Raw genomic sequence first — 22,522 nt, forward strand, 5'->3', positions numbered from 1 at the left:
GGCCTGGCCGGGCAGCTGGCTGAGGTGCAGGAGGCCTGGGCCACCTGGACATGAAGGCCTGGGAGCAGGGCCAGCAGCTGGAGTGGGCAGCCCATGGCCATGCCTTCCTCAGGCACTGCCAGGAACTGCTGTATGTGCCACCCCACCTGGATGGGGGCTCGCTCTGTCCCATGAGGGTGGGGGCACCCAGCTCTTCCCTGCCTCCTCCCTGTTCTACCCTCCTGGCCCTAAGACCTGTTCCCATGCCCTATCCCCCACCCAGCACTCGGACTCAAGAGAAGCAGGCACTAGTCTATATCCTCAGAAGGGCCAGCTGGGGCCAAGGAGACACTGGGGCAGGAGCTCTGCCTGAGAGCCCAGGCAGTGCGGCCGGCGGGGTAGCAGCTGCTGGACACCAGCCACGTCATAGCCCCAGAGATGTGCGCGCTGAGGGCTAGGGCCAGGGTGGTGCGTGGCCAGAGCCCCCTTTCCTGCTTCTCCCTGCTCCACGGTAACCCAGTCCTGCCCCACCCAGGTGACACCCTGCGCCCCTCCCAACAGCCCTCTGCCCCCCAGGTCACAGCGTCTCCGGGAGCTGAACAGGCAGCTGCAGGAGCTCCGGACGACCTGGGCCCTTCACCAGGAGCACTGCCTGGTGAGCCAGGACCAGGAGGAGCTTCGGGGAATGCTTGGTCAGGCTGAGGTCTGGCTGGCCTCCTGAGAGGACCTCCTGCTAGACCCTGACTGTGGGGTGAGCAGGGATCCACCCCTTAGAGGGCCACATGCCTGGCACCAGGACTTGGAAAGGTAGCTGGCGGCCCAGGAGGAGAAGCTCACCCAGCTCGAGATGTAGGTGAGGGTGTGGAGGGCGGGACTGAAGAGGGGTCGAGGGGCCTCAACCTGCGGTGGAGTCCCCAGAGCATTGATCCGCCCTGAGGGGCACCCTTTCGAGGAAACAGCCGCAGGGTCCTGTCCTCCGTGGGCAGTCTGGCTCTGTGGGGTCCATCACAGCTTCTTCTGCCCAACTGCTCCCTCCCCTCCTCCTCCTGGTTTCCCCCTCTGAGAGCTGCCCCCAGAGCAAGCCCTGTGGGACACAGAGGGTCACTATGGGTGGAAACCAATCAATAATCTCATGGGTACAGAGCACACTCTGATTAACACAGGGGAGGTGACACTAGCTACAGAGAATCTGAGTGGAGCAAGGGTTTGTAATCCTTGTGTAGGCTGTGGGCAGGGCTGATGGGGGGGGGGGGGGGTTGATACCACAGGATCCTGTGGGACTGAAAGTGAGGACCTGAGGGTGGATGGGCAGAGGGAGTGCCCCATCCTCTGAGGCAGGAAGGTGGCCAGCTAGGGTGAGCACGGAGGAAGATGAGCAGGGGCTCTGCAGTCACACAAATGTCACCTAAGAATCTCACTTTAGTATAAAATGTTTGTCTCCATTGCAAAGCCACCTCTAGCAACTAGGATCCCCTCTCTCCCCATCTGGAGCAGACGAGTGAAGAAAATCAAAAACTGAAGCAAAGCAGTCCACAGGACTAACGGACCACCAACACCACAGCCCTCCATCCTTGTCCTGGAGACCAGGAAAGTTAGATGGTGCCCAGCCACCGCCTCAAACTGCTCTGGTTGAGCTCAAACTGGCAACTTGCGCACAGCTTGAAAGCCAATGGAAGTCGACTTCATGAAGAGAGGGCATTACAAGTTTGACAGGGACTGCTGGAGCCCCGAACCAGGGCCCTTCAAATCCAAAACAGAGCCCAGCTCTGGGAATCACCCCTGCCCAAGCAACAGTCGAGCTGATAAAGTGAACGCATGGCACCTGTGAGGCACTTGCTTCCCAGAGCAAAGGGGAGCATTTGCCCTCAAAGTTCAGGAGGGAGGGAGGGGCCAGGGAGGAGGCAAGAAGAGTGCTGTGTTATATTATGAGGGCTGCAAACAAAATGTGTAGAAATTGTTAAACTGCTCTGCATGTTTTCACTTAAAACAAAAACCCTCTATATTAAAAGTCATATATATATATATGTGCATTATATGTGTGTATATATATATATATATTAGTCAAACCCAAGGTCAGAAAAAGGCATGCCCCGGGCTTCTGCTCGTGGCAAGTTAAGTGGTCTGAAACCCATCAGAAAGACGCGGCTCGGCTGTCTGCTCCCGTAGTGACAGCCTCAGAGAGCCGCAAGGGCCGTCGTGTGCTGTCCTACAGGGCCTCCATGATAGAAATCGACTCGATGGCAATGATTTGAGTGCTTTGAAGGTCAGAAACTGTAGACAGTGATCTATAAAAGTCCTTCTCTCCTGTAAGGTGTCTGTAACACAATCAAAGGAAAACAATCGGTCTGCTCCCCAGATCTTCAATGGGACCATTTCCAGGGAGCCTGGCCACACATTTCCAGGCTGTGCCTTCTCAGATCCGCTGGCACTGCTAGGAAGGTTGTGGGCCCTGCGGGGGTGGGGGACTCTCCAGCCTGCTCCCCAGCAATAGAGGCACTAGGCCAAGACTGGAAGAGCCCCGGCGGGGGGAGAGTGGGGAGGTTGAGGCAGTCACTGTGCCCTGCTTCTGACACTCTTCATGTGGCTGCTATGGTCACCCTTGACCTCAGGGAAGGCCAAGGGTCACCAGGGAAGAAAACACTTCCTTTTTATGGTGAGGGCCATATCGGGTCTCAACTCCACTGCTAATTAGCTGTGGTCTCTAGCAAGTAACCCAGCCTCTCGGTGCACCCAGTTTCCCCAGTGCTATCTGGAGTCCCCAGAAGGGCCAGGTACAGCGAGGCTTCTTGCAGCTGGGCCAGAACCAGCAGCTGCCCTCATCGTGCCCTGAAGCCAGAAGCCCAGAACTCAAAGGCTGAGCTTTGCTGAAGGTCGTCCGACAGGGCCTCTCAGCATAAGTAAGCGGTCCCAAGCTCCAGGCTGCACAAGTTGCTCCCTGGAACACGTGGCCCAGGCCCCCAATGTGTGCACACAGAAAGCCAGTTCACCTCTCAGGACAGTGGTGGTGTGACTGGATGTGGACATGCCCGCATCGCCCACTCGGGGCTCCTGGAGCAGGGTCCCCATCTGCTCTGCACCTCCCGCACCAGACACTCACTGCCCTGGGACTAAGAGAAGCCTCACCCCCACCCGCCAGGGCAACCCATGGTCCCCGGGCAGCTTCTGGACCATGTCACTCCCTTCCCCAGACTTGACGGCTGTCCCACCCACGGGCTCAGCCCTCTGTACTCATGCCTTTCCATGTGTGCATGTGTGTGTGCGGGCACACCTGTGATAGATGTTCACGTGTTTTTGGTAGATACGTGTCCATCGGTGTGGTGTGTGTTCATCCAGGTGTGTTTATGGTATACATGCCTGTGGTATGTCCATCCATGTGTGTGTGTCTGTGTGGTGTGCGTCCATGGGCACACACACACATCTGCAGACCCGTGCGATCCTTCAGCTTCCTGCTGCTGGCTGGTCTGCGGAGAAGAGCAGGCCCTCTCGGAACGCCTTGCCTACTGGAGCAGCACGGGGTTAGGGCAGCCTCTCTTGGCATAGTCCCAGCAAGCTTGCCTGGACTTGGCCTCCTGCAACTGTGCCCTTTGGCCTGCCTTCTCCTCTTCCCTCTCCAAAACAACCTCGGCTCATGGGCAGCCTGCTGCCTCCCCGTCCCTTGCTGTCACAGTCCCCTGCAGCTCTCCCAAGGCACAGGCCCTGTCACCCTCCAAGGGGAGAAGAGAATCTAGTCAGGCGTCAGAAGGTGGAGGCAGAGAAGGCAGGGCAGGGCAAAGCTCTCTCTCGCTCTCTCTCTCTCTCTCTCACATGTGCAAGCAGGAGCCCCTGTTCCCCCCTACTCCCACCCCCCAGAATGTGCAGCACCCCTGAGCCCACCACCCTCCACCAGTGGAGACATCCTGGGGCACCATCTCTGCTGTAATTGCCCACCTCCACGCACTCTCCCATGGGGTACAGTTCATGAATGGGATGAATGGCTGGGGTGAAGCCTCATCCTGGACACAGGGGTACTGAGCAGTCACTCCTGCCCTGACTCTCACTCTGTGCCCAACCTGGGAGTCACTCAGCCATGCATTGGGGGGAAGGGGGAAGGGGAGTGTCATGGGAATCCACGTGGTTACCAATGCTAGAGGAACGTGGGGTATTGTCAGGGAGGTGGTGGTGGGGCAGGTGTGACCCAGGGACCCAACATTCATTCACTGGGCCTCGCTGCTCCTCCACAGGGGTGGGTGGGGCCAGAAGTGACCCTGGGGCTGTAGGTGAGTGGCTGGGCCCAGAAGTGACCCTGGGGCTGTAGGTGAGGACGTGCTCCATCCAGGTCACCACATGGAACCAGCCACAGACTGCCCATGCAGGCTCGCCACAGTCTAGCCAGGCCACCACGCAGCACCCTGGGAACGGGCAGCTCCTGGTAAGAGGCAGCCCTTCCGAGGTCACACCTTCCTAGGCTCTTCCTCAAGGTGCTCTGACCTCCACCCGCCAAAGATGGCAGCTACTGGCTGGGAGGGTGGCGCAGGGGTGCCCGAAGCAGACACCTCCTACGGGGCATCCGTCTGGGAAAGGCTGGCACAGCACCAAGAGGCTGGCAACTCTTTGCGGGGCGAGGGAGATGTGTCCTTGTCTTGTTTCCTAAACTGGTCTTTGATGGTGGTACCAAAGGTCTCCCCAGTCGTAGCAGCAATGACATCCTCAGACCGCTGGTGGGATGAGTCCTGTAATGTGTGCAGCCCCCGAGTCCCTGCGTACAGCATTCAGAGCAGCAGGGCGGGGGAGCCTGGGACCCTCCCCCCCGTGCCAGCACTCTACACCGGGCCCAGCCACCCCGAGCCCCAACCCCACCCCATTTGCACCCCGGCTGCCACAGCACCTCTGCACCCCACCTCTCCCGGTGCTTGGAGAAGAGGCCCACTGTGGCCTGCTCCAGGGGCCCAGGGCCCAGGACCAGAGCAGCTGCTGAGCTGTGGCAAGCCCGTAGTCACAGCTTCAGTTCACAGTGCAGATGGCCCTCTGTGAGGTGCTGGCAGCTCCTGCCCCATCTGGGGTACCAGGGCATACACCCAAGGCTAGGAAGGGTGCTGCTGGGGCCAACCAGGCCCTCCGAGGCCCCAGAACACTGGGAGATGGCTCTCTGAGGCTGAGGCATGGCGTCACTCGGGGCGGGCTGTCAGCGCTGCCTCCTCTTCCGCAGGGCCTCGTGCAGGGCAGCCGGCAGCCGCTCCTGGTTGTTGCAGATGTTGTAGTGGGCCAGGCCCAGAAGCTTGTCCAAGTCCTCTTGGCTATAGGTCACTTTCGAGTAGTGGTAGGGGGAGTCAGACGGAGACAGGTTCACCCGGCCGGCCTCCTGCTCCTCGGGTGTCCTAGGGACCCCTGTGCAGAGAGCACATCGTGGGCATGGAGGGGCAGGGTGCTGGGGTGGAGGGCGGGTCTGCTGGGTCGGGGAGGCTGGGACACCAGGAAGGGGGTGGTGGCAAGCTGGCTCACCAGGGGCTGAGTGGTCCCGGAAGGAGTCGTTGACCAGGGGGAAGTGCAGAATGACTGGGGCCTCAGGCCGGCCGGGATCAGAAAACTTGTGGCACTCCCGAGGCTGGCGCTCCTCATCAAGGCTGGGAGAGATGGGCAGGAACGGGATGCCCTGCTCTTGGCACATGCGGCCCACCAGCTGCAGCTGCTGCAGGGGCACAGAGGGCAGGAGAGGGCTAGCCTTGGGCTCCCTTGGTCCTGGACACTGACGTCACATAGGACCAAGCATCAGTCGGAGTGGACAGCCGTGCCGCAGCCCCTCAGAGCTCCACCAAACGGACTGTAGCCATCGCTGAGGCCAGCCATGAAGGGCACACACCTCTCACTAAATTAACACAGAAACTAAACGCTGGGGTGTCGACGGCCTGCAACCAGCCGGGGTGCAGGTGCAGCCAACCAGATTCACCATCACATACTCTCTCCATTGCGGAGAAAGCCCCCTGATGGAGCGTGAATGAAACCCCAGTTCTTTTCACAGGGAGCGCTGGTGGTGAAGCAGTTATGTGCTGGGCGAGGTTCTGCAGGGTCAGCACTGGGAAACCACCCGCTGCTCCATGGAGAGAGGGCCGAGCACCACGTTCCTGAACTTGTGCCTCCACGTTGGTAGCCACAGACTCTCCCTTAACAGCCATGCTGCCTTCAAGTGAGCACATGGCTGGTCTGAACTCCCTACAGAGGCAGACATCCTCTGGCTCTCCCTTCCTGCTGTCGCCCAGCCCCCCTCTCAGCTTCCCCCAATGCAGCTGTTAGGCTTCCTCACTTGTGAGCTCAGCGTTACTGTCGATCCCACCCACCTTGTGGCGTATGTAACTACTGAATATGCATGTCTTAAGGCTACCTGTAACTACCCCAAGATAATACAGATGCTCTCTCTTCCCCCAATTCCACGTGGTCCATCAAGAGGAGCTGAGGTGAGCATGCTATCATAAAACGTGCCTGACTCCTTTATTGTACTCTCGCTCCCCTATCTCTCCAAGCCTCTATGACTTTACTAGACCTTTACTATTTTATCGCCATACAATTGTGCCTACTGACCCATTGGTTGTTAGAGGCTGATTTCCTGTGACAAACTGCTCCGTGGGCATTTTTACTCCCGTAAGCAGTTCGATCTCAGAAACACACCAATGGGGACCCGGTGAGGCAGCATGGACTCCATGGTGGGGATCCTGGTTTGGTTGTTTTGACATGGTGTGGAGGTTAGATATTATGTCCACTTGGACCTGCGTGAAAGTGCAGGGGTGGAGTCCCACCTGTCACTCAGGTGGAAGCCTGGTGATCCCTCCTTGGAAGGAAGGGGAGATGCTATGAGCCTCTTCCTCCTCGCTGGGATTCTGTCTCCAGGAACGGCCCCATGGGGCCACCAGCCTGGAGAGCCGCCGACTTGGCCGTGTTCACGCCAGCCTGGGCATTATCTGCCTGCAGCTACACAGAGGCTGAGGAAGGTTCTCACTAGCATGGTCTTGAATCACACTGGGCTGGGATGCCTTGCTGATCTAAAATGACTTCTTGATCTAAAGCTCTTTCTTTCTACACAGAGGAGTGTTGCTGCTTTTGTTTCTCTGGACAGCTCAGCCCATAGCATGTGGGTCCCTGTCTCGTAGGGTTGGGAGGAAGCCAGCAAGGGACACACTGTGAAGCCGCCCTAGCATCCTCGGGTGCCACTCATCAGCTCCCCCACCTGAAAGGCGGCATTTAAGTTGTAGTCCAGCGACAGGATGAGGTCCACATCCCGGGTGGGCTGCAGGAGGGGCGGGCAGCTGGTGTTGACAAAGTAGCCCACGTCCAGCAGGCACAGGCGGGGCTCACCAGGGGTCAGCTGGTTAGGGAGTTCATCCAGTTTGGTGTCTGGAGAGGTGAGCGGGGTGGGAGGGCAGCCTTGAGCACGGGTGCTGAGGACACCACGCTTGCTCCCCTGGTCAGTGGCAGTCACTGGCTGCTCCTGGAAAAAGACTCCGCCCTCAGGCCCCACCCACCTGGCCCCAGCCCTGAAGCAACCTCCAGCCCAAGCTGAAGGAGAAGGCAGGAAACTCTACTCCCCACATCCCGTGGGGCCACACATGGAATGCCTGGAGCCAAGGGGTGAGGTGAGGGGCCTGGAGTCAAGGCCCACAACTCTGGGAAGACATCAGGGGGCTGGGCCCCGGTGGGAGAAGCTACCTTTCCAGGAGGAGAAGTGAGGGTGCTGGAAATAGTCTTTGTGGAACTGGAGACCACGCAGAAAGTTGTGGGTGGCCTGGGCAAGTGGGCGCCACGTCAGGAGGCCAGAGAACAACTCCCCGATCCTCCCAGCCAGGCTGGGTGGCACTTCCATCTTCAGCACTGGGACCTGCTCCTTGTCTGCACAGCCAGGGAGTGGGGCGTGGGTGCTAGCCCAGTCTGAGGGCAGTGACCCCGGAGAGGGAAAGAGCTGAGACCAGTGCCCCCACCACCACACACACACAGAGCTGGGAGTCACATGCCCACCCCCAGCACCAGCCCCGGAGCCTGGGCACCTACCCAAGCTGGTCAGGGTCTGAGCCTAGCGATCCCAGAACGGACTGGGCTCCAAGGACCAGTATAAGCTGTCTTGGAGGCTGGCTGCATATAGGTTGGTCCAGATGCCTGGGAGCGCAGACACAATGGGACGAGAGCCACCATTCCTGTCACAGCCTGACCCTTCCCTGCTGCCCGCCTCAGTGATGGGGCTCCCCCAGAAACATCCTCCCCTCCCCCATTCTCTCTCCAAGACCCCCTCACCTTCCAGGAAGCAGATGCGGGACTCAGGCATCCTCTTCATCAGCCGCCCCATGAAGAACTCGGAGCCGAAGAGCTCGGAGGGGATGAAGGCACCTTACTTGGAGAAACCGAGCTCGTAGGGGGAGAAATCACACCACCCTGCGGTGGGAAGGGACCGCTGTTGGCCACCACCCTCATGCCCACCCGAACCCACGCAGGGCAGCCACAAAGGATGGGGCGACTCCCCTCCAGTCCAAGTGACTCTGGGGTCATGGGTGTCTGGATTCACTCGGGTCCCGGACCAGAGTGTAAGGAGAAGGGCATGAAAAACTGCCTCCCCACACCATCCCAACCACCCCTTCCCCGACCCCTGGCCGCCCGGGGCCTCAACCAGCTGCCTCGACCTGCCTCCAAATTCAAAGGTGGACAGGCCGTGCCCCTTAGTGTTGAGGGCATAGTACATGGGGAGAGGTTTCTGGCCGTGCCTCAGAGCCTGTCGCTGCTCTGAGAGCTTGTGGACATCAGGCTGTAGGGAGATACCTCCGTGTAAACCCATTGCTGCCTGGTCTCTGGAGATCTCCCCTCGCCCTGCTACCCAGCAGGGCTGCCTCCAGGTCCAGGCCCGTCCCCGTGGGCCGCCCTTCTGTACCCCATCATGTCGCATGGCCTCATTGATGAGGGCCCAGAGGTTGGTGAAGCAGGCCGGGTGTCCCAGGCGAGTGCGCTCCTCCAGCTCCTGGTAGTACCATTGCAGCTGGCTGGGAGCCAACACGCCCAGCTTGTTATTGGTCACCTGCGTCTTAGCAGTACGGTGGCACCCCCCAGGTCCTTCTGCGACCACTCTGGATCCTTGTAGAGGTTTTCTAAGGTCCTAGGCAAAGCCAGAGGTCGGGGGCAGACAGGTTCCTCTAAGAGTCCCCCGAGACCTCACACCCTTCGGACCTTCTCTCCCAGGGCAGCAGCCCGCAGGTGCCTTCCAGCTCCATGGAGACAGCCGAAGCCCATGGGGCACCTTGGGCATATCGCACCTGCCACCTGCCTCCTCGCAGACCTTCCAATCTAGTCAGGGAGGCCAAGGGGGCACTGGAGAAGCCTTACCACAGGCACCCCTGCCTCTGCCCACTCACCGCCAGATCCCACACTCAGCCAGCTCACCAAGTGGAGCCCGAGGCCCCTGTGATGTAGAAGACGCAGTCCAAGAGGCCCAGCTCCCTGAGGCCGGTCAGCTGCCCATACAGGGAAGTCATTGCCCGGACCCCTCCACCAGTAGCCATGATTGCCACCACTGGGACCTGGAAGGGCAGAGTACAGCTGGGCTCAAGGGAGGCCCTGCGGGGACTTCCAGTTGGTGGAGGGGAGGTCAGGGTGCGCTGGGCAGTAAAAACCACAGGAGGAGAACACAGCAAGTCAAGTGGCCACTCAGTCCCCTGCTCCTGGCCCCACCACCAAGTTAGCGTAGGTCAGAGTCTGGTGGGGACCCATGGAGCGGGTCTGAGTCAGAGCAGCTGAGGAGAGTCATGTCAGAATAACCTCCTTCAGCAGGGTGGGTCCTTTCGGGTTTTGAAAACTCCAGGGAGCGTACAGGCCACAGGCCTTATCTCCCCATCCCCAGCCTGAGGAGTACGGCGGTCACTTCTTAAAAGACGCAGGCTCACCTCAAAACCCCCAAATCAGCGTCCCTCTCCCCTTGCAAGGAGCTCATTTCCTTAGGAGCCAGCCCAACCAGCAGAGAGGCCTGGCCAGATGTCCACCGAGTTGTCTGAGAGGCCCAGTCTTAAAATCAGCTCCAGGCCAAGGGCCAACGCCCAGAGAAGGGTAGCTACTCCTGGTGGGGCCCGTGGTTCTGACACTGCTCAGCCGCAACGGGCCCAAGATAACATCAAGAAAGCTCCGGGAAGTACAAGGGGGGTAGGTGGGCAGACGAGAGGCAAACACAAGTCCGCCTTACAGCCAACCCTGGTCGGGCAATGGAAGTGTGGAGGCCCACTCAGCTCAACACTCGGCCTGAGACCCCCACACTCCTGCGAAGCCTGACAGACCTCGTCCTCCTCCAGGTCTCCCTCCAGCTGCAGGGCCTGCTGCAGGGCCTTGGCCACCACCTGCTTCCTCCTGCTCAGGAAGCCCTGCTCCTCAGCATACAGCTCGAAGCCCAGGCGCACGGCCAGCTCCCCTGGTCTGGGGGTGGGGTGGGGGGATGGACGGACAGTGAGGCAGTGCTCATCCTCGTCAGAAAAGAGGACACTGGGCCCATCTCCCTGCAAGATCCACGTCCATCTCTCCTCTCCCTTCAGCCTGCGTGCTGAAGCTTGGAGAGTGAGGTGGGGATGGTGGGCCCAGAGCCACACCAACACGCCCGGCATGACAGCAAGGCCAGCTGGCAGATGAGGGTGTCCCTGTGGCCAAAGGTGGCCCTGAGTCTCAGCTTCTCCCTCCCCTGCAACGCTGGACCAGGGCTACACTGGGAAGGGGGCACAGGGGCTGAGAAGGAACAAAGGTCTTTAAGTTGGGGCTGCTTATGCTCCTAGACACTGAGGGCCAGCAAAAGTTCTTGAAGGCCCAGCCACGTTGCTTCTACCCAAAAGGTTGCTTCCTTCTGGTCTTTGTGCTCCTCAAACCAGGCGTGTTACTCTCCTCAGCCCCCACCTCTCTCCCACCCAGTGAGGCCACACACAGACTACAAGGCTGAGGAACGACCCTCTCTGCTCTGAGCACCTTCCCAAGACTGGGAGCTCCCTGCTGCAGCCACCCGCTTGCTTCCGGTCCTCCAGGCCACCCAGCTGCACGTAGCGCCCTCCCTCCCCCGGCTGCTCTCCCCCAGCCCAGCCTCTCACCTGTCTTCTTTTCTCAGCTCCACCGTCATCAGAGGCTCCTGCAAACCAGCAAAACACCACTCAGAAAGGCTGGCACCTCCACCCCAACTTCGGCCCTGGGATGCCCCAGTCATCTCCACAGGGATGCACACCCACAGCCCAGCCCAGGGCCTTGGCCCAAAAGAAAAGGGAGAGAAGGAGTCACCCCCTGCCCCCACCCCCGCACTGGCCTGAGGCCCTGTCCCACCCCTACATCAAGGTCTCTTCCTCTGAGTGAAGAGTACCTGGGACGTAGGGAAGACCAGCCTCACGAGCTGGTCTGATGGCAGGGCCCTGAGTGGCACCTTCAGTTGCTCCTGGGGGGCATTCTGCAAGGGGACAAAAACTGTACACTTACCCGAGTCTCAGAGCAGGGGTACCACCCGGCCCTGTGGGTCTGAATTCCAGGGGGTCAGTGGGGGAGCACCCTACCTGCAGGTGGATACTCAGCTCCTGCTCCCAGCAGGTGGGGAAGTGGAAACGGAAGGAGTCGCTGCCTACGGTGGCCTCCTGAGATCCCTCATAGGACCCGGGGACCACAAGCTGGACTTTTCCCTTTGACTCTGGAGAAAGGAACCGAGGTAGGGGTGGGAGGGGGTTCCCTGCCCGTGAGGTGTCTCCCGCCCCTGTGGCTGGCAGAGGCTGGGAGGAGTTACCCCCAGCCCAGCCCCCTCGGAGCAGGGTCATGGGAAAAGACCAGGTCTTGGTAAGCCCGGGCAGTTTCACCCCCAGCCCCTAGCCTTCGGAGGCTTAAGGTGGCTGGCAGCTTCTTCCAGGATAGGTAGCTGAGGAAGGGGGAAGACATAGGCTTAGGGCCAGGTCTGTCATGGTGACCTGGGAGACTCACCCTTCTGGTCCCCGGCCTCCTCCAGCCGCACATGCAAGCGGGAAAGCTCACGGGCCTGTGTTGGGAAGAGAAGATTCATATGCCGCCCCTCCCACGCAAGGATACCTCACCACTACCCATTCCCCTGCAGCCCGCGGTTCCTGCTCCTCAGTCCCATGTCCTCTGGAAATCATAGCCCCTCCCACTTTGCTCTTTCCTGGTCCAGACAGACTTGCAGCCAGGAGGGCAGGTGAGCAGATGGCCTGAGGGAGGGTGTGTCACTCACCACTACAATCCCAAAGCACTACTATGATCCCAAATCACTACTGTGATCCCAAATCACTACTATGATCCCAAATCACTACTATGATCATAAAGCACTACTATGATCCCAAAGCACTAATATGATCACAAAGCACTACTATGATCACAAAGCACTACTATGATCACAAAGCACTACTATGATCCCAAAGCACTACTATGATCACAAAGCACTACTATGATCCCAAATCACTACTATGATCACAAAGCACTACTATGATCACAAAGCACTACTATGATCACAAATCACTACTATGATCCCAAAGCACTACTATGATCACAAAGCACTACTATGATCCCAAATCACTACTATGATCACAAAGCACTACTATGATCACAAAGCACTACTATGACCCCAAAGCACTACTATGATCCCAAATCACTACTATGATCCCAAATCACTACTATGATCACACAGCACTACTATGATCCCGGATCACTACTATGATCCCGAATTAGTACCATGATCCTAAGTCACCATTACCATCCCAAGTCACCACTATGATCCCGAATCCCTAATATGATCCTGAATCAATCACTACAATGATCTGACTCACCACTAGGACACCGTTGCTGGTGAGCTGCTCCGCACAGTCTGTCCTGGGAAAAGCCATGAGCGGGGGTCAGGTTCTTGCCCCCAAGGAAGCCTAGGCAGTCCTTCCAACCACAGAGGGTCCCCGGGGAAGGACACCAGCCCTGAGCGCACGAGGCTGTCTCCTTCCAGAAGGGACAGATTTGACCCAGAGTCCCTCTCCCTACCTTGCAACCCCCAACTCCCCTGACCCCCGCAACCCCCAACTCACACACTCCGCAGGCGGAATTCAACGTCAAACCGCTCCCCACCCTGAAAAAGCAAGTTATAAAGGTAAGACGTGTGCATGTATGTGGGCATGCATGTGAGTGGTTGTGTGCACATGTGAGTGTGTGTGCATGTGTATCCACATGGCTGTGCATGTGTGAGTGTGGCAGTGGTTGAGTGCGTGTGCTTGCGTGTGAGTGTACCTGTGTATGTGTGTGAGGCTGCGTGTGGGTATGAATGTGAGTGTGTGTGTCAGTATGGGTATGTGCAGATTCCAACCCAGATGCCAGCCAGGGGTGCCAATGCAGGGAGGGCTGCTGTCCATAATGTAGCCCCGAGGAGGGGGCCGCTCCTCGGGAAGCAGGTCCTGGTTGACAAGGGCCTCGGGCACCAGGGAAACCTGACCTCATTGTCTGTAAACAAGTTCTTTGAAGAGGGGCATTTAAGCAGCATCCCGTTGGTGGTACCGAGGGTGGCCGCCCATGTGGAGTCTTGCCTGCAGGCTCAGCAAGAAGCTCTGGCGCCGGAACTCCCCAGGCAGCAGAGTGCCCACTTCAAACAGCACTGACAGCACGGGGTCGTCGCTGGTCAGCAGGTCCTGGTCAAAGACTTTCAGCTCAACCATGTTCTGGAAGGGGAGCAGCGGGACAGGGCCATGGGGTGGGGGGTGGGGTGGGGGTGACACTGGGGGTACGCAGGACCGGGCTGAGGCAGGCCCACCTTGATCTGGCTGTGCACCCGGAAGTGGAAGCTCTGGTTCCAGACAGGGTTTCTGTAGTTGTTGACAGTGCGTGTCTGGAGCCGGTGGTTGCAGGCCGTGGGCAGCCACAGGGTCACACAGAAGACAGGGTGGGTCCCTTGGAGGAGAAGAAATGAGGGCCAATTCTCCCCCAAGCCACGCAGAGTTCACCACCAGAGGGATCCCTGGGGACGCACCAAGCCCCACCCTCCATCACCAGCCCTTGCCCGTCACTTTTTGCAGGCCCTCCTCCCAGGACCTCGCAGGCCCAGCCCTCCTGCCACCTCCCACCGTCCCTGCCCTGCTCCAATTGCAACCTCAGTTCCCTTCTCCTCTCTCGGTCAACTCACCCACATCCCTGGCAGGCAGGCTGTGGGCCTGCAGCACATGAATGGTGTGCAGGCAGGTCCCGGGCAACTTGGCCTGCAGAGCAGCGGGGAGGGGACAAGCTTGCTGTGGGATGACATGACCAAAGGCCGCAGGCGATGGAAGGGAGGTTGGGGCACCTGTGAGGGCTCACCCTGCACCAACAGGGCCAAGGCCACCCAGAACCCCGAGTCTAGAAGAGACAGGGCACGTCCATAGGAACTTACACAATGCCCATGACAGGTCTGTCCCAAGGGCTATCCATACATTAACTCAGCCGACTACTACGCTGCCTCACGAGGAGGCGGAGGCATGGAGAGGTGACCCAGCAACTGGCCGGAGACCCAGAGGCAGGATCGCTGTGCTCTCCGCTTCCCTCTCCTGGAACCAGCAGGCTCCCATCTTGCCACCTGTCTGCCCCAGCCCATGCCCTCGCTTACAAAGCTCTGGGTGGGCATACAGAAGGGCATGGAGGGAGCGGCCTGCTAGAACTAAGCTCCTGCTTGCTCACTCGCTCCTCCCTGTGCATCCCACCCCTGGTCAGGGGGCAGTTCTGGAAGCCACCTCTGTGCTGGGGCAGGTGGGAGGTTACCAGGCCAGGCAGCCCATGGGCGCCAAGCCCTGCGCCCTCCAGGTTCTCCGAGGGCAGAGAAACAAAGGACCCCAGGACTCCATCCCAAACCACCCCGGGCTCTGGGCTGAAGCCCTGCCAGGTGCGCTGGGGCCAGGGAGCGTGTGTCAGCACACCCTTTCACTGGCCTCCCAGCTGCCATTGGAAGTCCCAGCTGCATGCGCCCAGGGGTTCCTGGCAGAGGAAGAACCCGGGAAAGTCACCCATCTCATCAGTCTCAGGCCCCGACAGCCCAGGCAACTGACTCAGAGGGAGCAGGGGAGCAGCCAGGAGCCTCTCCCTGCCTAGAAGCTCTGTGGATCCCCAGCCCTGCCATGCCCCTACCCAAAACTGGCAAACACGCCCCCTACAACTGAAGACCACCGCGGCCACAGCCCTCCAGAGAAAGAATTAGCCAGGACTCAGGTGGGGAGCAAGGGTCAGAGTGGGCTCCAGTGCCATGCCAGTCTTACCAGAGCCATGAGGCTGGGGGTCCCAGGCGAGGCGAGCAAAGGCAGCAGTAACCACTGGGCCGAGGACTGTGGGGTTTTAAGCCAAAATCCAAGTATGTCCCAACTGGCCTCCCTAGCCCCTCCCACCTGCATCTTCCGCTCCGCCCAAGCCCCACACCCTGCCCAAGAAATGAGGCACCTCAGCCTATACTGGGGCTTCTGACACCCTCCCATGGGCTCAAGGTCCCCCACCCCTGCTGGGTTCCTGGAAAACCCACTGCCCCCAGCAGACACCACCTGGGCCTGCCCAGCCGGGTCCTGCTTCCAGGACAGCTCACCAACCACCCGTGTGAGCAGGACAGGAAGGCATGGCTTGGAGGGGCCACAGGTCTGGGCAGCCGCCAGAGGTAGGGCAAGGGCAGAGTCCCCACCAACAAGGCTTGTAGAAACATCCAGGTACCAGTAGGACAGGAATGCCCAGTCTCCACTGAAGCAGACCCGGAGGAGGGGTGTAACCGGAGCCTATCATCACAGCAGGGGAGTGGCTGTTACTAAAAACAGCTCTTCAAAGCCAGGGCCTGGGCCACCTGGGTCCCCAGAGATGGCCAGGACTGGAGCTCCAGGTGGGCACCCAGGGGAAGGGGGCTCATCTCCCCTTTTGTGGGGGCAGCATGAGAAAGCCAGTTCATTCTGCAGAGGAGCAGCCCAGGGGTGGGGGTGGGGCAGTTTCTGTCGCCTGGTCCCTGTGCTGGTTAGGAGACACAGGCTCGTCCCCAGGCAACCAACCCCATCGCAAAGTAAACCAGAGTCCCAGTCAATGAGCCCTGGCAGAGAGTTAAAACAGGGTTGACCTGCCGGCCAGACCGGAGTACAAGCTGTGGTCCCTGGACAGACAGGGAGCTAGCTCCTCTCTCTGACGTTTCCATTTGAACCCTCCCCGCCCTCCTGGAGACACAGAAAGCCACAAGGAGCAGGTACCACATGGAGCCTCCCCGGCTTTATTGAGCATGTCCTTCGAGCGAGCGAGCGGGCCCTTACAGAAACCCTCTCCACTCCCCAGGGCAGCCAGAAAGGTAGGGACCATCATTATATCCACTTCACAGCTTTACAGAGGAGGGAGGACGCCGCAGCTGGCCTCCACCCACGGGGCTGCTTCACCTGCGTGGCAGCTTTCTGGGAACCCTGACCTAGACACCTGCCTGGCACTTCCTGGTCCTCCTCCTATCACCCACGATAGTCTCCAGGGTCGGTCCCAACCCAAACGGGGTTCTGGGTCAGACAGATTGCAGGGTGTCTCTGTGGGGGCCCATCTGGGGAGGAGCCAGAGTGCCCCCTGAGCTGTGGGGGGGCACGTTCCCTGGGGGCTCCACTAGTCCAGGCCTGAGGCCTTGGTGAGGGTGTCGAGCAGTTGGAAGTAACTGTACTTGAGGTCATACTCCATGTCGTACCAGAAGTTCACTGTGGGGAGAGCAAGCACAGGAGTGGGTGGCCCAGCTCTGACCCAGAGCCTCCCCAGCCCACCCGCTGGCCGAGGCCAGCAGCTCCTCACCAGCAATGCAGCCCTGGGACTACTGCATATGGTGGAACCACAAGGCCGGCAGGTAGAGCATCTCGCCGGCCTGCATGGTGCAGCAGAGGGCCTGGGCCCCACGGTACTGTGGGTACCGGGACAGATCTGGTGTCAGGGGATCCAGTGGAAGCCAGGGCACCTGGGGACGGAGCAGGACCGGGGAACTCGGCCTTTGGCCTTGCCAACGGTAAGGGCCAAAGGTCCCCCTCCATCCGCCCTGGGAAGCCAGCCCCAGAAGGCGGGACCTTACGGAGGAAGGGGCCACCTTCCCAAGACCTTTGGGGCCCGCTTGCTCCTCGGAGATGGATGAGCTCGCCCCTCCCTGAGGCCCAGGGCCAAGATGGACACCTTCTCCATGGCCTCTTCATCCACCACCTCAAAGGTGCCCGCTTCAGTGAGTCGGTAGGTTGCTGGGGTGTACAGCTCTGATGCCAGAGAAAAAGGGGGAGCTCAGCAAAGAGTGCTCTCAGCCCCTCACACCTCCTCCCAGCCTCTTCTCTTGGCTGCCTGGCCCCAGGGACACAGGCAGGGAATCCTCGCTACCCTTCCTCTGGTTTGGGGCCCATGCGTAAGGCAGGCCCCAGCCCTACCATAGGGGATGAAGGGTCGGTCGCTGGGCGGGTGTAACGGGAAATGTTTCTCTCCAGAGAGGACACAGTAGAGGTTTTCGTAGTGGTCCTTGTGCACTGCCAACACAAAGAAGGTCCTGGGCAGATTTGGCGGAGCAGGGCACATGAGAGGCAGAACCTGCCCACCCAGAGCCTTGCGCCTCAAGACAGCCAGGGGTGTAAAAACGAGAAAGTCCTGTGAATAAAGATTTCAACCTTCCATCCAAAGTGTCCCCTGATGTCTCCTTTACGCCCAGTACTAGTTCAACTTAGCCAGTAAAGGATCTCCATCCTTCTGCCATGAGCATGGTACTCTTTTAAACTCCATTCAGGCTCAGACTGAAAACAGCCTCTTCAAAGAACAGCCAGGATCCTGGAGGACAATGAATTTATAAGGGGGGAGGGGGAATCCCATTATTTTCTACACAGTTTCTGAAGCCCCCTCATTTCCCTCAGGGAGAAGAACTCGGGAATGGAGGGTGAGAACGTTTGAACCAACTAGAGGGACTGAATCAATGTCACTGAGCTGTCAGCGTAGAAGCTTGGTGTGTGCTTTTGCTCTGTGTATTCTCAACGACATAGTCAAACCAGACTCGAGGAGATGCCCAGGGGGGCTGGGGTGGAGGGCATTCCAGATCCCAGCCACCAGGGACTTGGCACACACCACACGCCCCATGCGGGTCATCTCTCCAAAGAGGTAAATATCCACGCATAGGGTTCTCCCAAGTTCACCTCCGGGGCCAACGTGCCCTCTGAGAGATGTCTAGTGCGTCCCCACACCAAAGTCATCCCACCCACCACGCTGCAACGCCGCTCCTCCTCTGTTCGCAGAATTGTAGACCGACCCTCCAGGCCAGCCTCCCACCCTTGCCCCATCCTGGCTCCTCCCTGTCCCTGCATCCCAGAGACACCTACAGGACGTCACTGCGGCCGCCTCCCCCAGCCAGAAGTTCACCGCCTCTGGCATCTTCCCTGCAGGACAGAGGAGGAGAGTTAGGAGCGGTTGTCCCCGGCAGGTTGGGTCTGGGATAACATCCAACAGGATGTGGGCAGGGGTGCTGCGTGCGAGCGAGGGGCATCCCAGGGAAAAGTGGCGAAGAGGCCATGGTTTGGAGGGCTTGGGGAGTGGAACAGTCAAGGATTCCAGGGCGGCAGGGCCTGACCCTGGCCATGGGGTGGTGGGTGTGGGCCAAGACAATCAATGTCACCGAGCTGTCAGTGTAGAAGCTTGGTGTGTACTTCTGCTGTGTATTCTCAATGACTGCCCTCTGCCCCAGTCGCCCCCTCTCACCCAGAGCCTCGGAGGCCCAGGGCATGTGGGGCTCCAAGTCGGGCAGCAGCTGGGGCAGCTCAGTAAGCAGGTTAGAGCACTGCTTCTGCACGTAGAGCACACCAGGGTGCCGGGCCCTGCCCTCCAGGACATCCAACACACCTCACAGGGGCAGCAGGCGCTTGGGTGACATCACGAAGTGGTCTCCGCGCACGGAATCAGCATGGCCATCTGAGGTCACCGCTACGCTCACCTCCGTGGCGCCCACCGTGGCCCTAGGGGAAGGGACTCTAAGAGCATGCCCACATGCCACAAGACAGCTCGCCCATCACCCTAGCCCAGCCCAGGGCTGCACCCACCTCAGATAGGGGAGTGACCACTTCTGCAGGGCATTGCGCACGATGCAGGGCCTGCTGGGGCAGACCCAGTCCCGGTAGAAGTGCAGTGGCATCGGGGCCTCATCCAGGTAGGGCACGGTTGGAGGCACGCCAAGCTCTTAAGTGGGGTGGGAGGTAGATGTTGACATAAACAGCACCCAGCCACTTACGGATGAGATGCCCTCTCTGGGCAGGCCACAGGGTATCACTGGGCAGTGCTCACTGGGGAGGGACCAAGAGACTCTGGACCACCAGAAATAGAAGGGGATTTTCAAGGAGGAGGCTGCCGCACGCCTACTCCAGGAGGGGCCACACAGCCCAAGAGCACGTGAGCAACATACTCTGGTGTCAACTTGTGGAGGGGTGGAGTCTAAGCTGTCATTCAGGTTGCAGCTTGATGACCTCATTTGTAGGTGCCCTCGGTAATCAATAGCTCCCTTCCTGTGAGACATTCCAGCTGACAAGACACACAGAGTTACACTAGAGCCCTGGAGCCGCAGGGCTCACTTGGAGACCCCTGCTAGCGCTGGGATGCCTCCACCACCACTGGGTCCACAAGGCTTTCCACCCACTGGCCTGTGATCTTCCTGCATCACCATCATTGCTTGTGTTTAATGAGTAGGAAGAGGGATTTATAGACTGGTGTCGGACATATGGGCTAATATCAGACTTAAGGACTTGATCTGGACTGGGCTGGGATGTTTTCTTAATGTACATTTTTTCTTTGATATAAAGTTCTCTTTTAAAACACATATAAGTGTCTATGAATTTGTTTTTCTGGTCAACTGGGGCTAACACAGCGGGACTCCTGCTTGGCCCAACCCCAGTCCTCCCTGGGGCCAGACCCTTGGTTAGCTTCCCTAGCTGCGGTGGCAGACCTCTAGCGAAGTATAGAAAAGCAGCCTCAGGCACCACGCAGGGAGCTCCCCGTGGCTGGGGGCAGCAAGATGAAGGAAGAATGCCTTCCAACTGAGAAAATTCACTGAATATTTTGGAATGTGCTCAGCACTTGGCTTGGCCAGTGTGAATGGGTCCTTTCAAGATGCTGACAGCCTCATCGGGGAGACATGCCTATAAGCTGAACGCCCTGGGTCTTCCATGATGGTACCGTGCTGTGTGCTGCCTGGGTGGCTTTCTCTTGCTGCCCTTCATAAACATCACTGACTCCCTGTTGTGCTCCTGGCTGGCTCCTCGTCTCACCGAGTCTACCTACAAACACTCCCAACCTCCCTCGCCCTCACATTCTCCCTCTCCCATGCCACCTCCTTTGGGGCCCCTCCACTCACAAGTCACCCCAAGAGCCTTCCTTCCCCCAGCTGGCTATCCTTCTTCTTTCGGAACTTGTGAACCACACCACCCACCGCCCACCCCCTCCCGGCCCCAGCCCACAACCATTTCTAGTAAACAAACAACAGTTGCCCTCGAGTCGATTCTGGTTCCTGGTGACCCGGGATGTCAGACTGGACCTTTGCTCCACAGTTTGTGGCCCTGACTTTTCTGAAAAGGATTGCATTTCATTGGGGTCCTTTAGGAGTAGGCAAAGTGCACCAACCTTCCCATTAGTAAGACAAATGCTTAACCATGGACACCACCCTGGGCTCTGAAAAACTCCTCGTTCCGTTCCTGCGTGCATGTCCACTTGACCACCTGCACCGTCAAGCACACTATCTACGGGCCCTGGTAGTGGCACGGTGCTTAAGCACGTGGCTGCTAACCAGGAGGGTATGATCTCAGTCCACCAGGTACCCCTCGGGAGAGAGACGTGGTGGCCAATCTGTTTCCTCAGACACAATACGGGGCAGTTCTACGACTCCAGTGACAGGTTTGCAAACAGGTTAATATACTATCTACTCAATTGATTTCCACTGGATAGCTGTCTCTGTCCCCGGCTAGAATGTGATCTCCATGAGGGTGGGGGTGTGGGTTATGCCTTCCCAGGATGGAGCACAGTGCCCAGCACGCCCAGGATCCCCAGTACACACTGGCTTAATGACTGGATGAAAGGCTTACAATATCTCCTGCCACAGTGAACTAACTGGTTCCCCTGGCTTAACTCCCCTCCTTCCAAAAGCATTTATCACCCCAGCTCCAGACATCTTCTTGAAAGGCAGCCTCATGTTGTCACTCTGAGCAAACCTCCTTTGATGACTTACCACTTGGAGAATAAAGTCTGCCTGGCCTTGGTAACGGGGCCCAACCCATTCTTCTCCTCTGATTAGCCTCTGCCTGGAGCCGGCCCCTTACCACACACCCTCCCTGCTCCCTGGCCCTGCAGCTCCCTCCATTCTTTCCCTTGGGTAGAGAGGAAGGTCCCCCCTGTGCTTCAAGACCACTGCCCTACCCCTGAACCACAAGGTCGCGTGCCTCCAGTGAAGTCACCCGATTAGTCTCACGGTCAGTGGGAAAGTGGGGATGTCTTTAGCTAGATCAGAAATTGGAGCTGAATAGGAAGGTCCCCGGGGACCTGGGAAGGTGGAAAGGGAAGAGCTGATTGGTACTTGAAAGTCACTGGCAAAGAGGCAAGAAGGATCCTACCTAGTAGATACAGGAACGCGGAGGGGTGACACGTGGCCAAGCTGTGCCAGCCCACTGTAACAGGCACCCCGGAAGATGACTCAGTAAACCCCTGAGATTCTCACAGAAATTCTTAACAGAGGTGCTAACTGCTATTTTTAGCCCCTTTATGTTTTCTGCTCTTCTTCCATTTTGATTTTCTTGCATTTGAATAGATTTCTTTTGGGGTATGGTCACTCTTCTATCCCAGGGCTTTGAAATGAGAAAATTTCAAAGGAGATCGAGACAATTCCTTTGACCCCATAATTCCTCTGCTAGGAATTTAACCAACCAAAAACACATGGGCAAAACGCTTCCCTCTCCCGAGCGCACCAACCTCTCTCCGACTCAGGGTGTTTGCCTTCCGTGAACTGCCCCCGCATGTGTCTGCACACTCCCTCCCTCCCCGCCCTTGAGTCTGTGCCCAAGAGCCACCTCCTCATTGAGGCCCGCTCTACTCACCCTATTGAACCTCCATCCCAGAGCCCCTCATTCCACTTAACTGATTTCCCCACATTTATCTTCTAACCTACTGTCTCTTCATTTAGTGTGCCTACGGCTAACTGTAAGGAACCCCGGTAGCTGCTAACAGCAAGGTCAGTGGTTCAAACCCATCGGCCACTCCTCAGGAGAAAATAGACGCTGTCTGCTCACTTAAAGAATTTCAGCCTCACTAACCCACCCAAGGGGAGCGGGTATTGTTTTTATCTCCACAGGGAAAGAGAGACCAGACTTCAACCCAATGCTCCAAGATGTGAATGCAGCATGCCAGCATGCAGTAGGGAACCAGTGGAGAGGTTTGAGGGGCCGGTCCCAATCCCAACTACTAAATGGACACCTGCCCCTCCCCCCAGAAGAATTTATTTCAAAGGGCGGCATTGAATCTGAAGCTTCGGGAGAGGGACATATCTGATCAGAGCACACGGGAGCAGAGGAAGGGGAACGAGGAGAGTGGAGCACATCCTGGACCA

At 58.5% G+C, this 22,522-nt stretch overlaps 1 pseudogene; it reads right to left on the bottom strand.

Annotated features, from left to right (window-relative positions):
• Positions 1-5,140: 5,140 nt before the first annotated feature.
• LOC142435758 (cytosolic phospholipase A2 beta-like) lies at positions 5,141-19,597 on the bottom strand (annotated as a pseudogene).
• Positions 19,598-22,522: the final 2,925 nt, after the last annotated feature.

The sequence above is a fragment of the Tenrec ecaudatus genome, assembly GCF_050624435.1.
Source record: "Tenrec ecaudatus isolate mTenEca1 chromosome 1 unlocalized genomic scaffold, mTenEca1.hap1 SUPER_1_unloc_13, whole genome shotgun sequence".
NCBI lineage: Eukaryota > Metazoa > Chordata > Mammalia > Afrosoricida > Tenrecidae > Tenrec > Tenrec ecaudatus.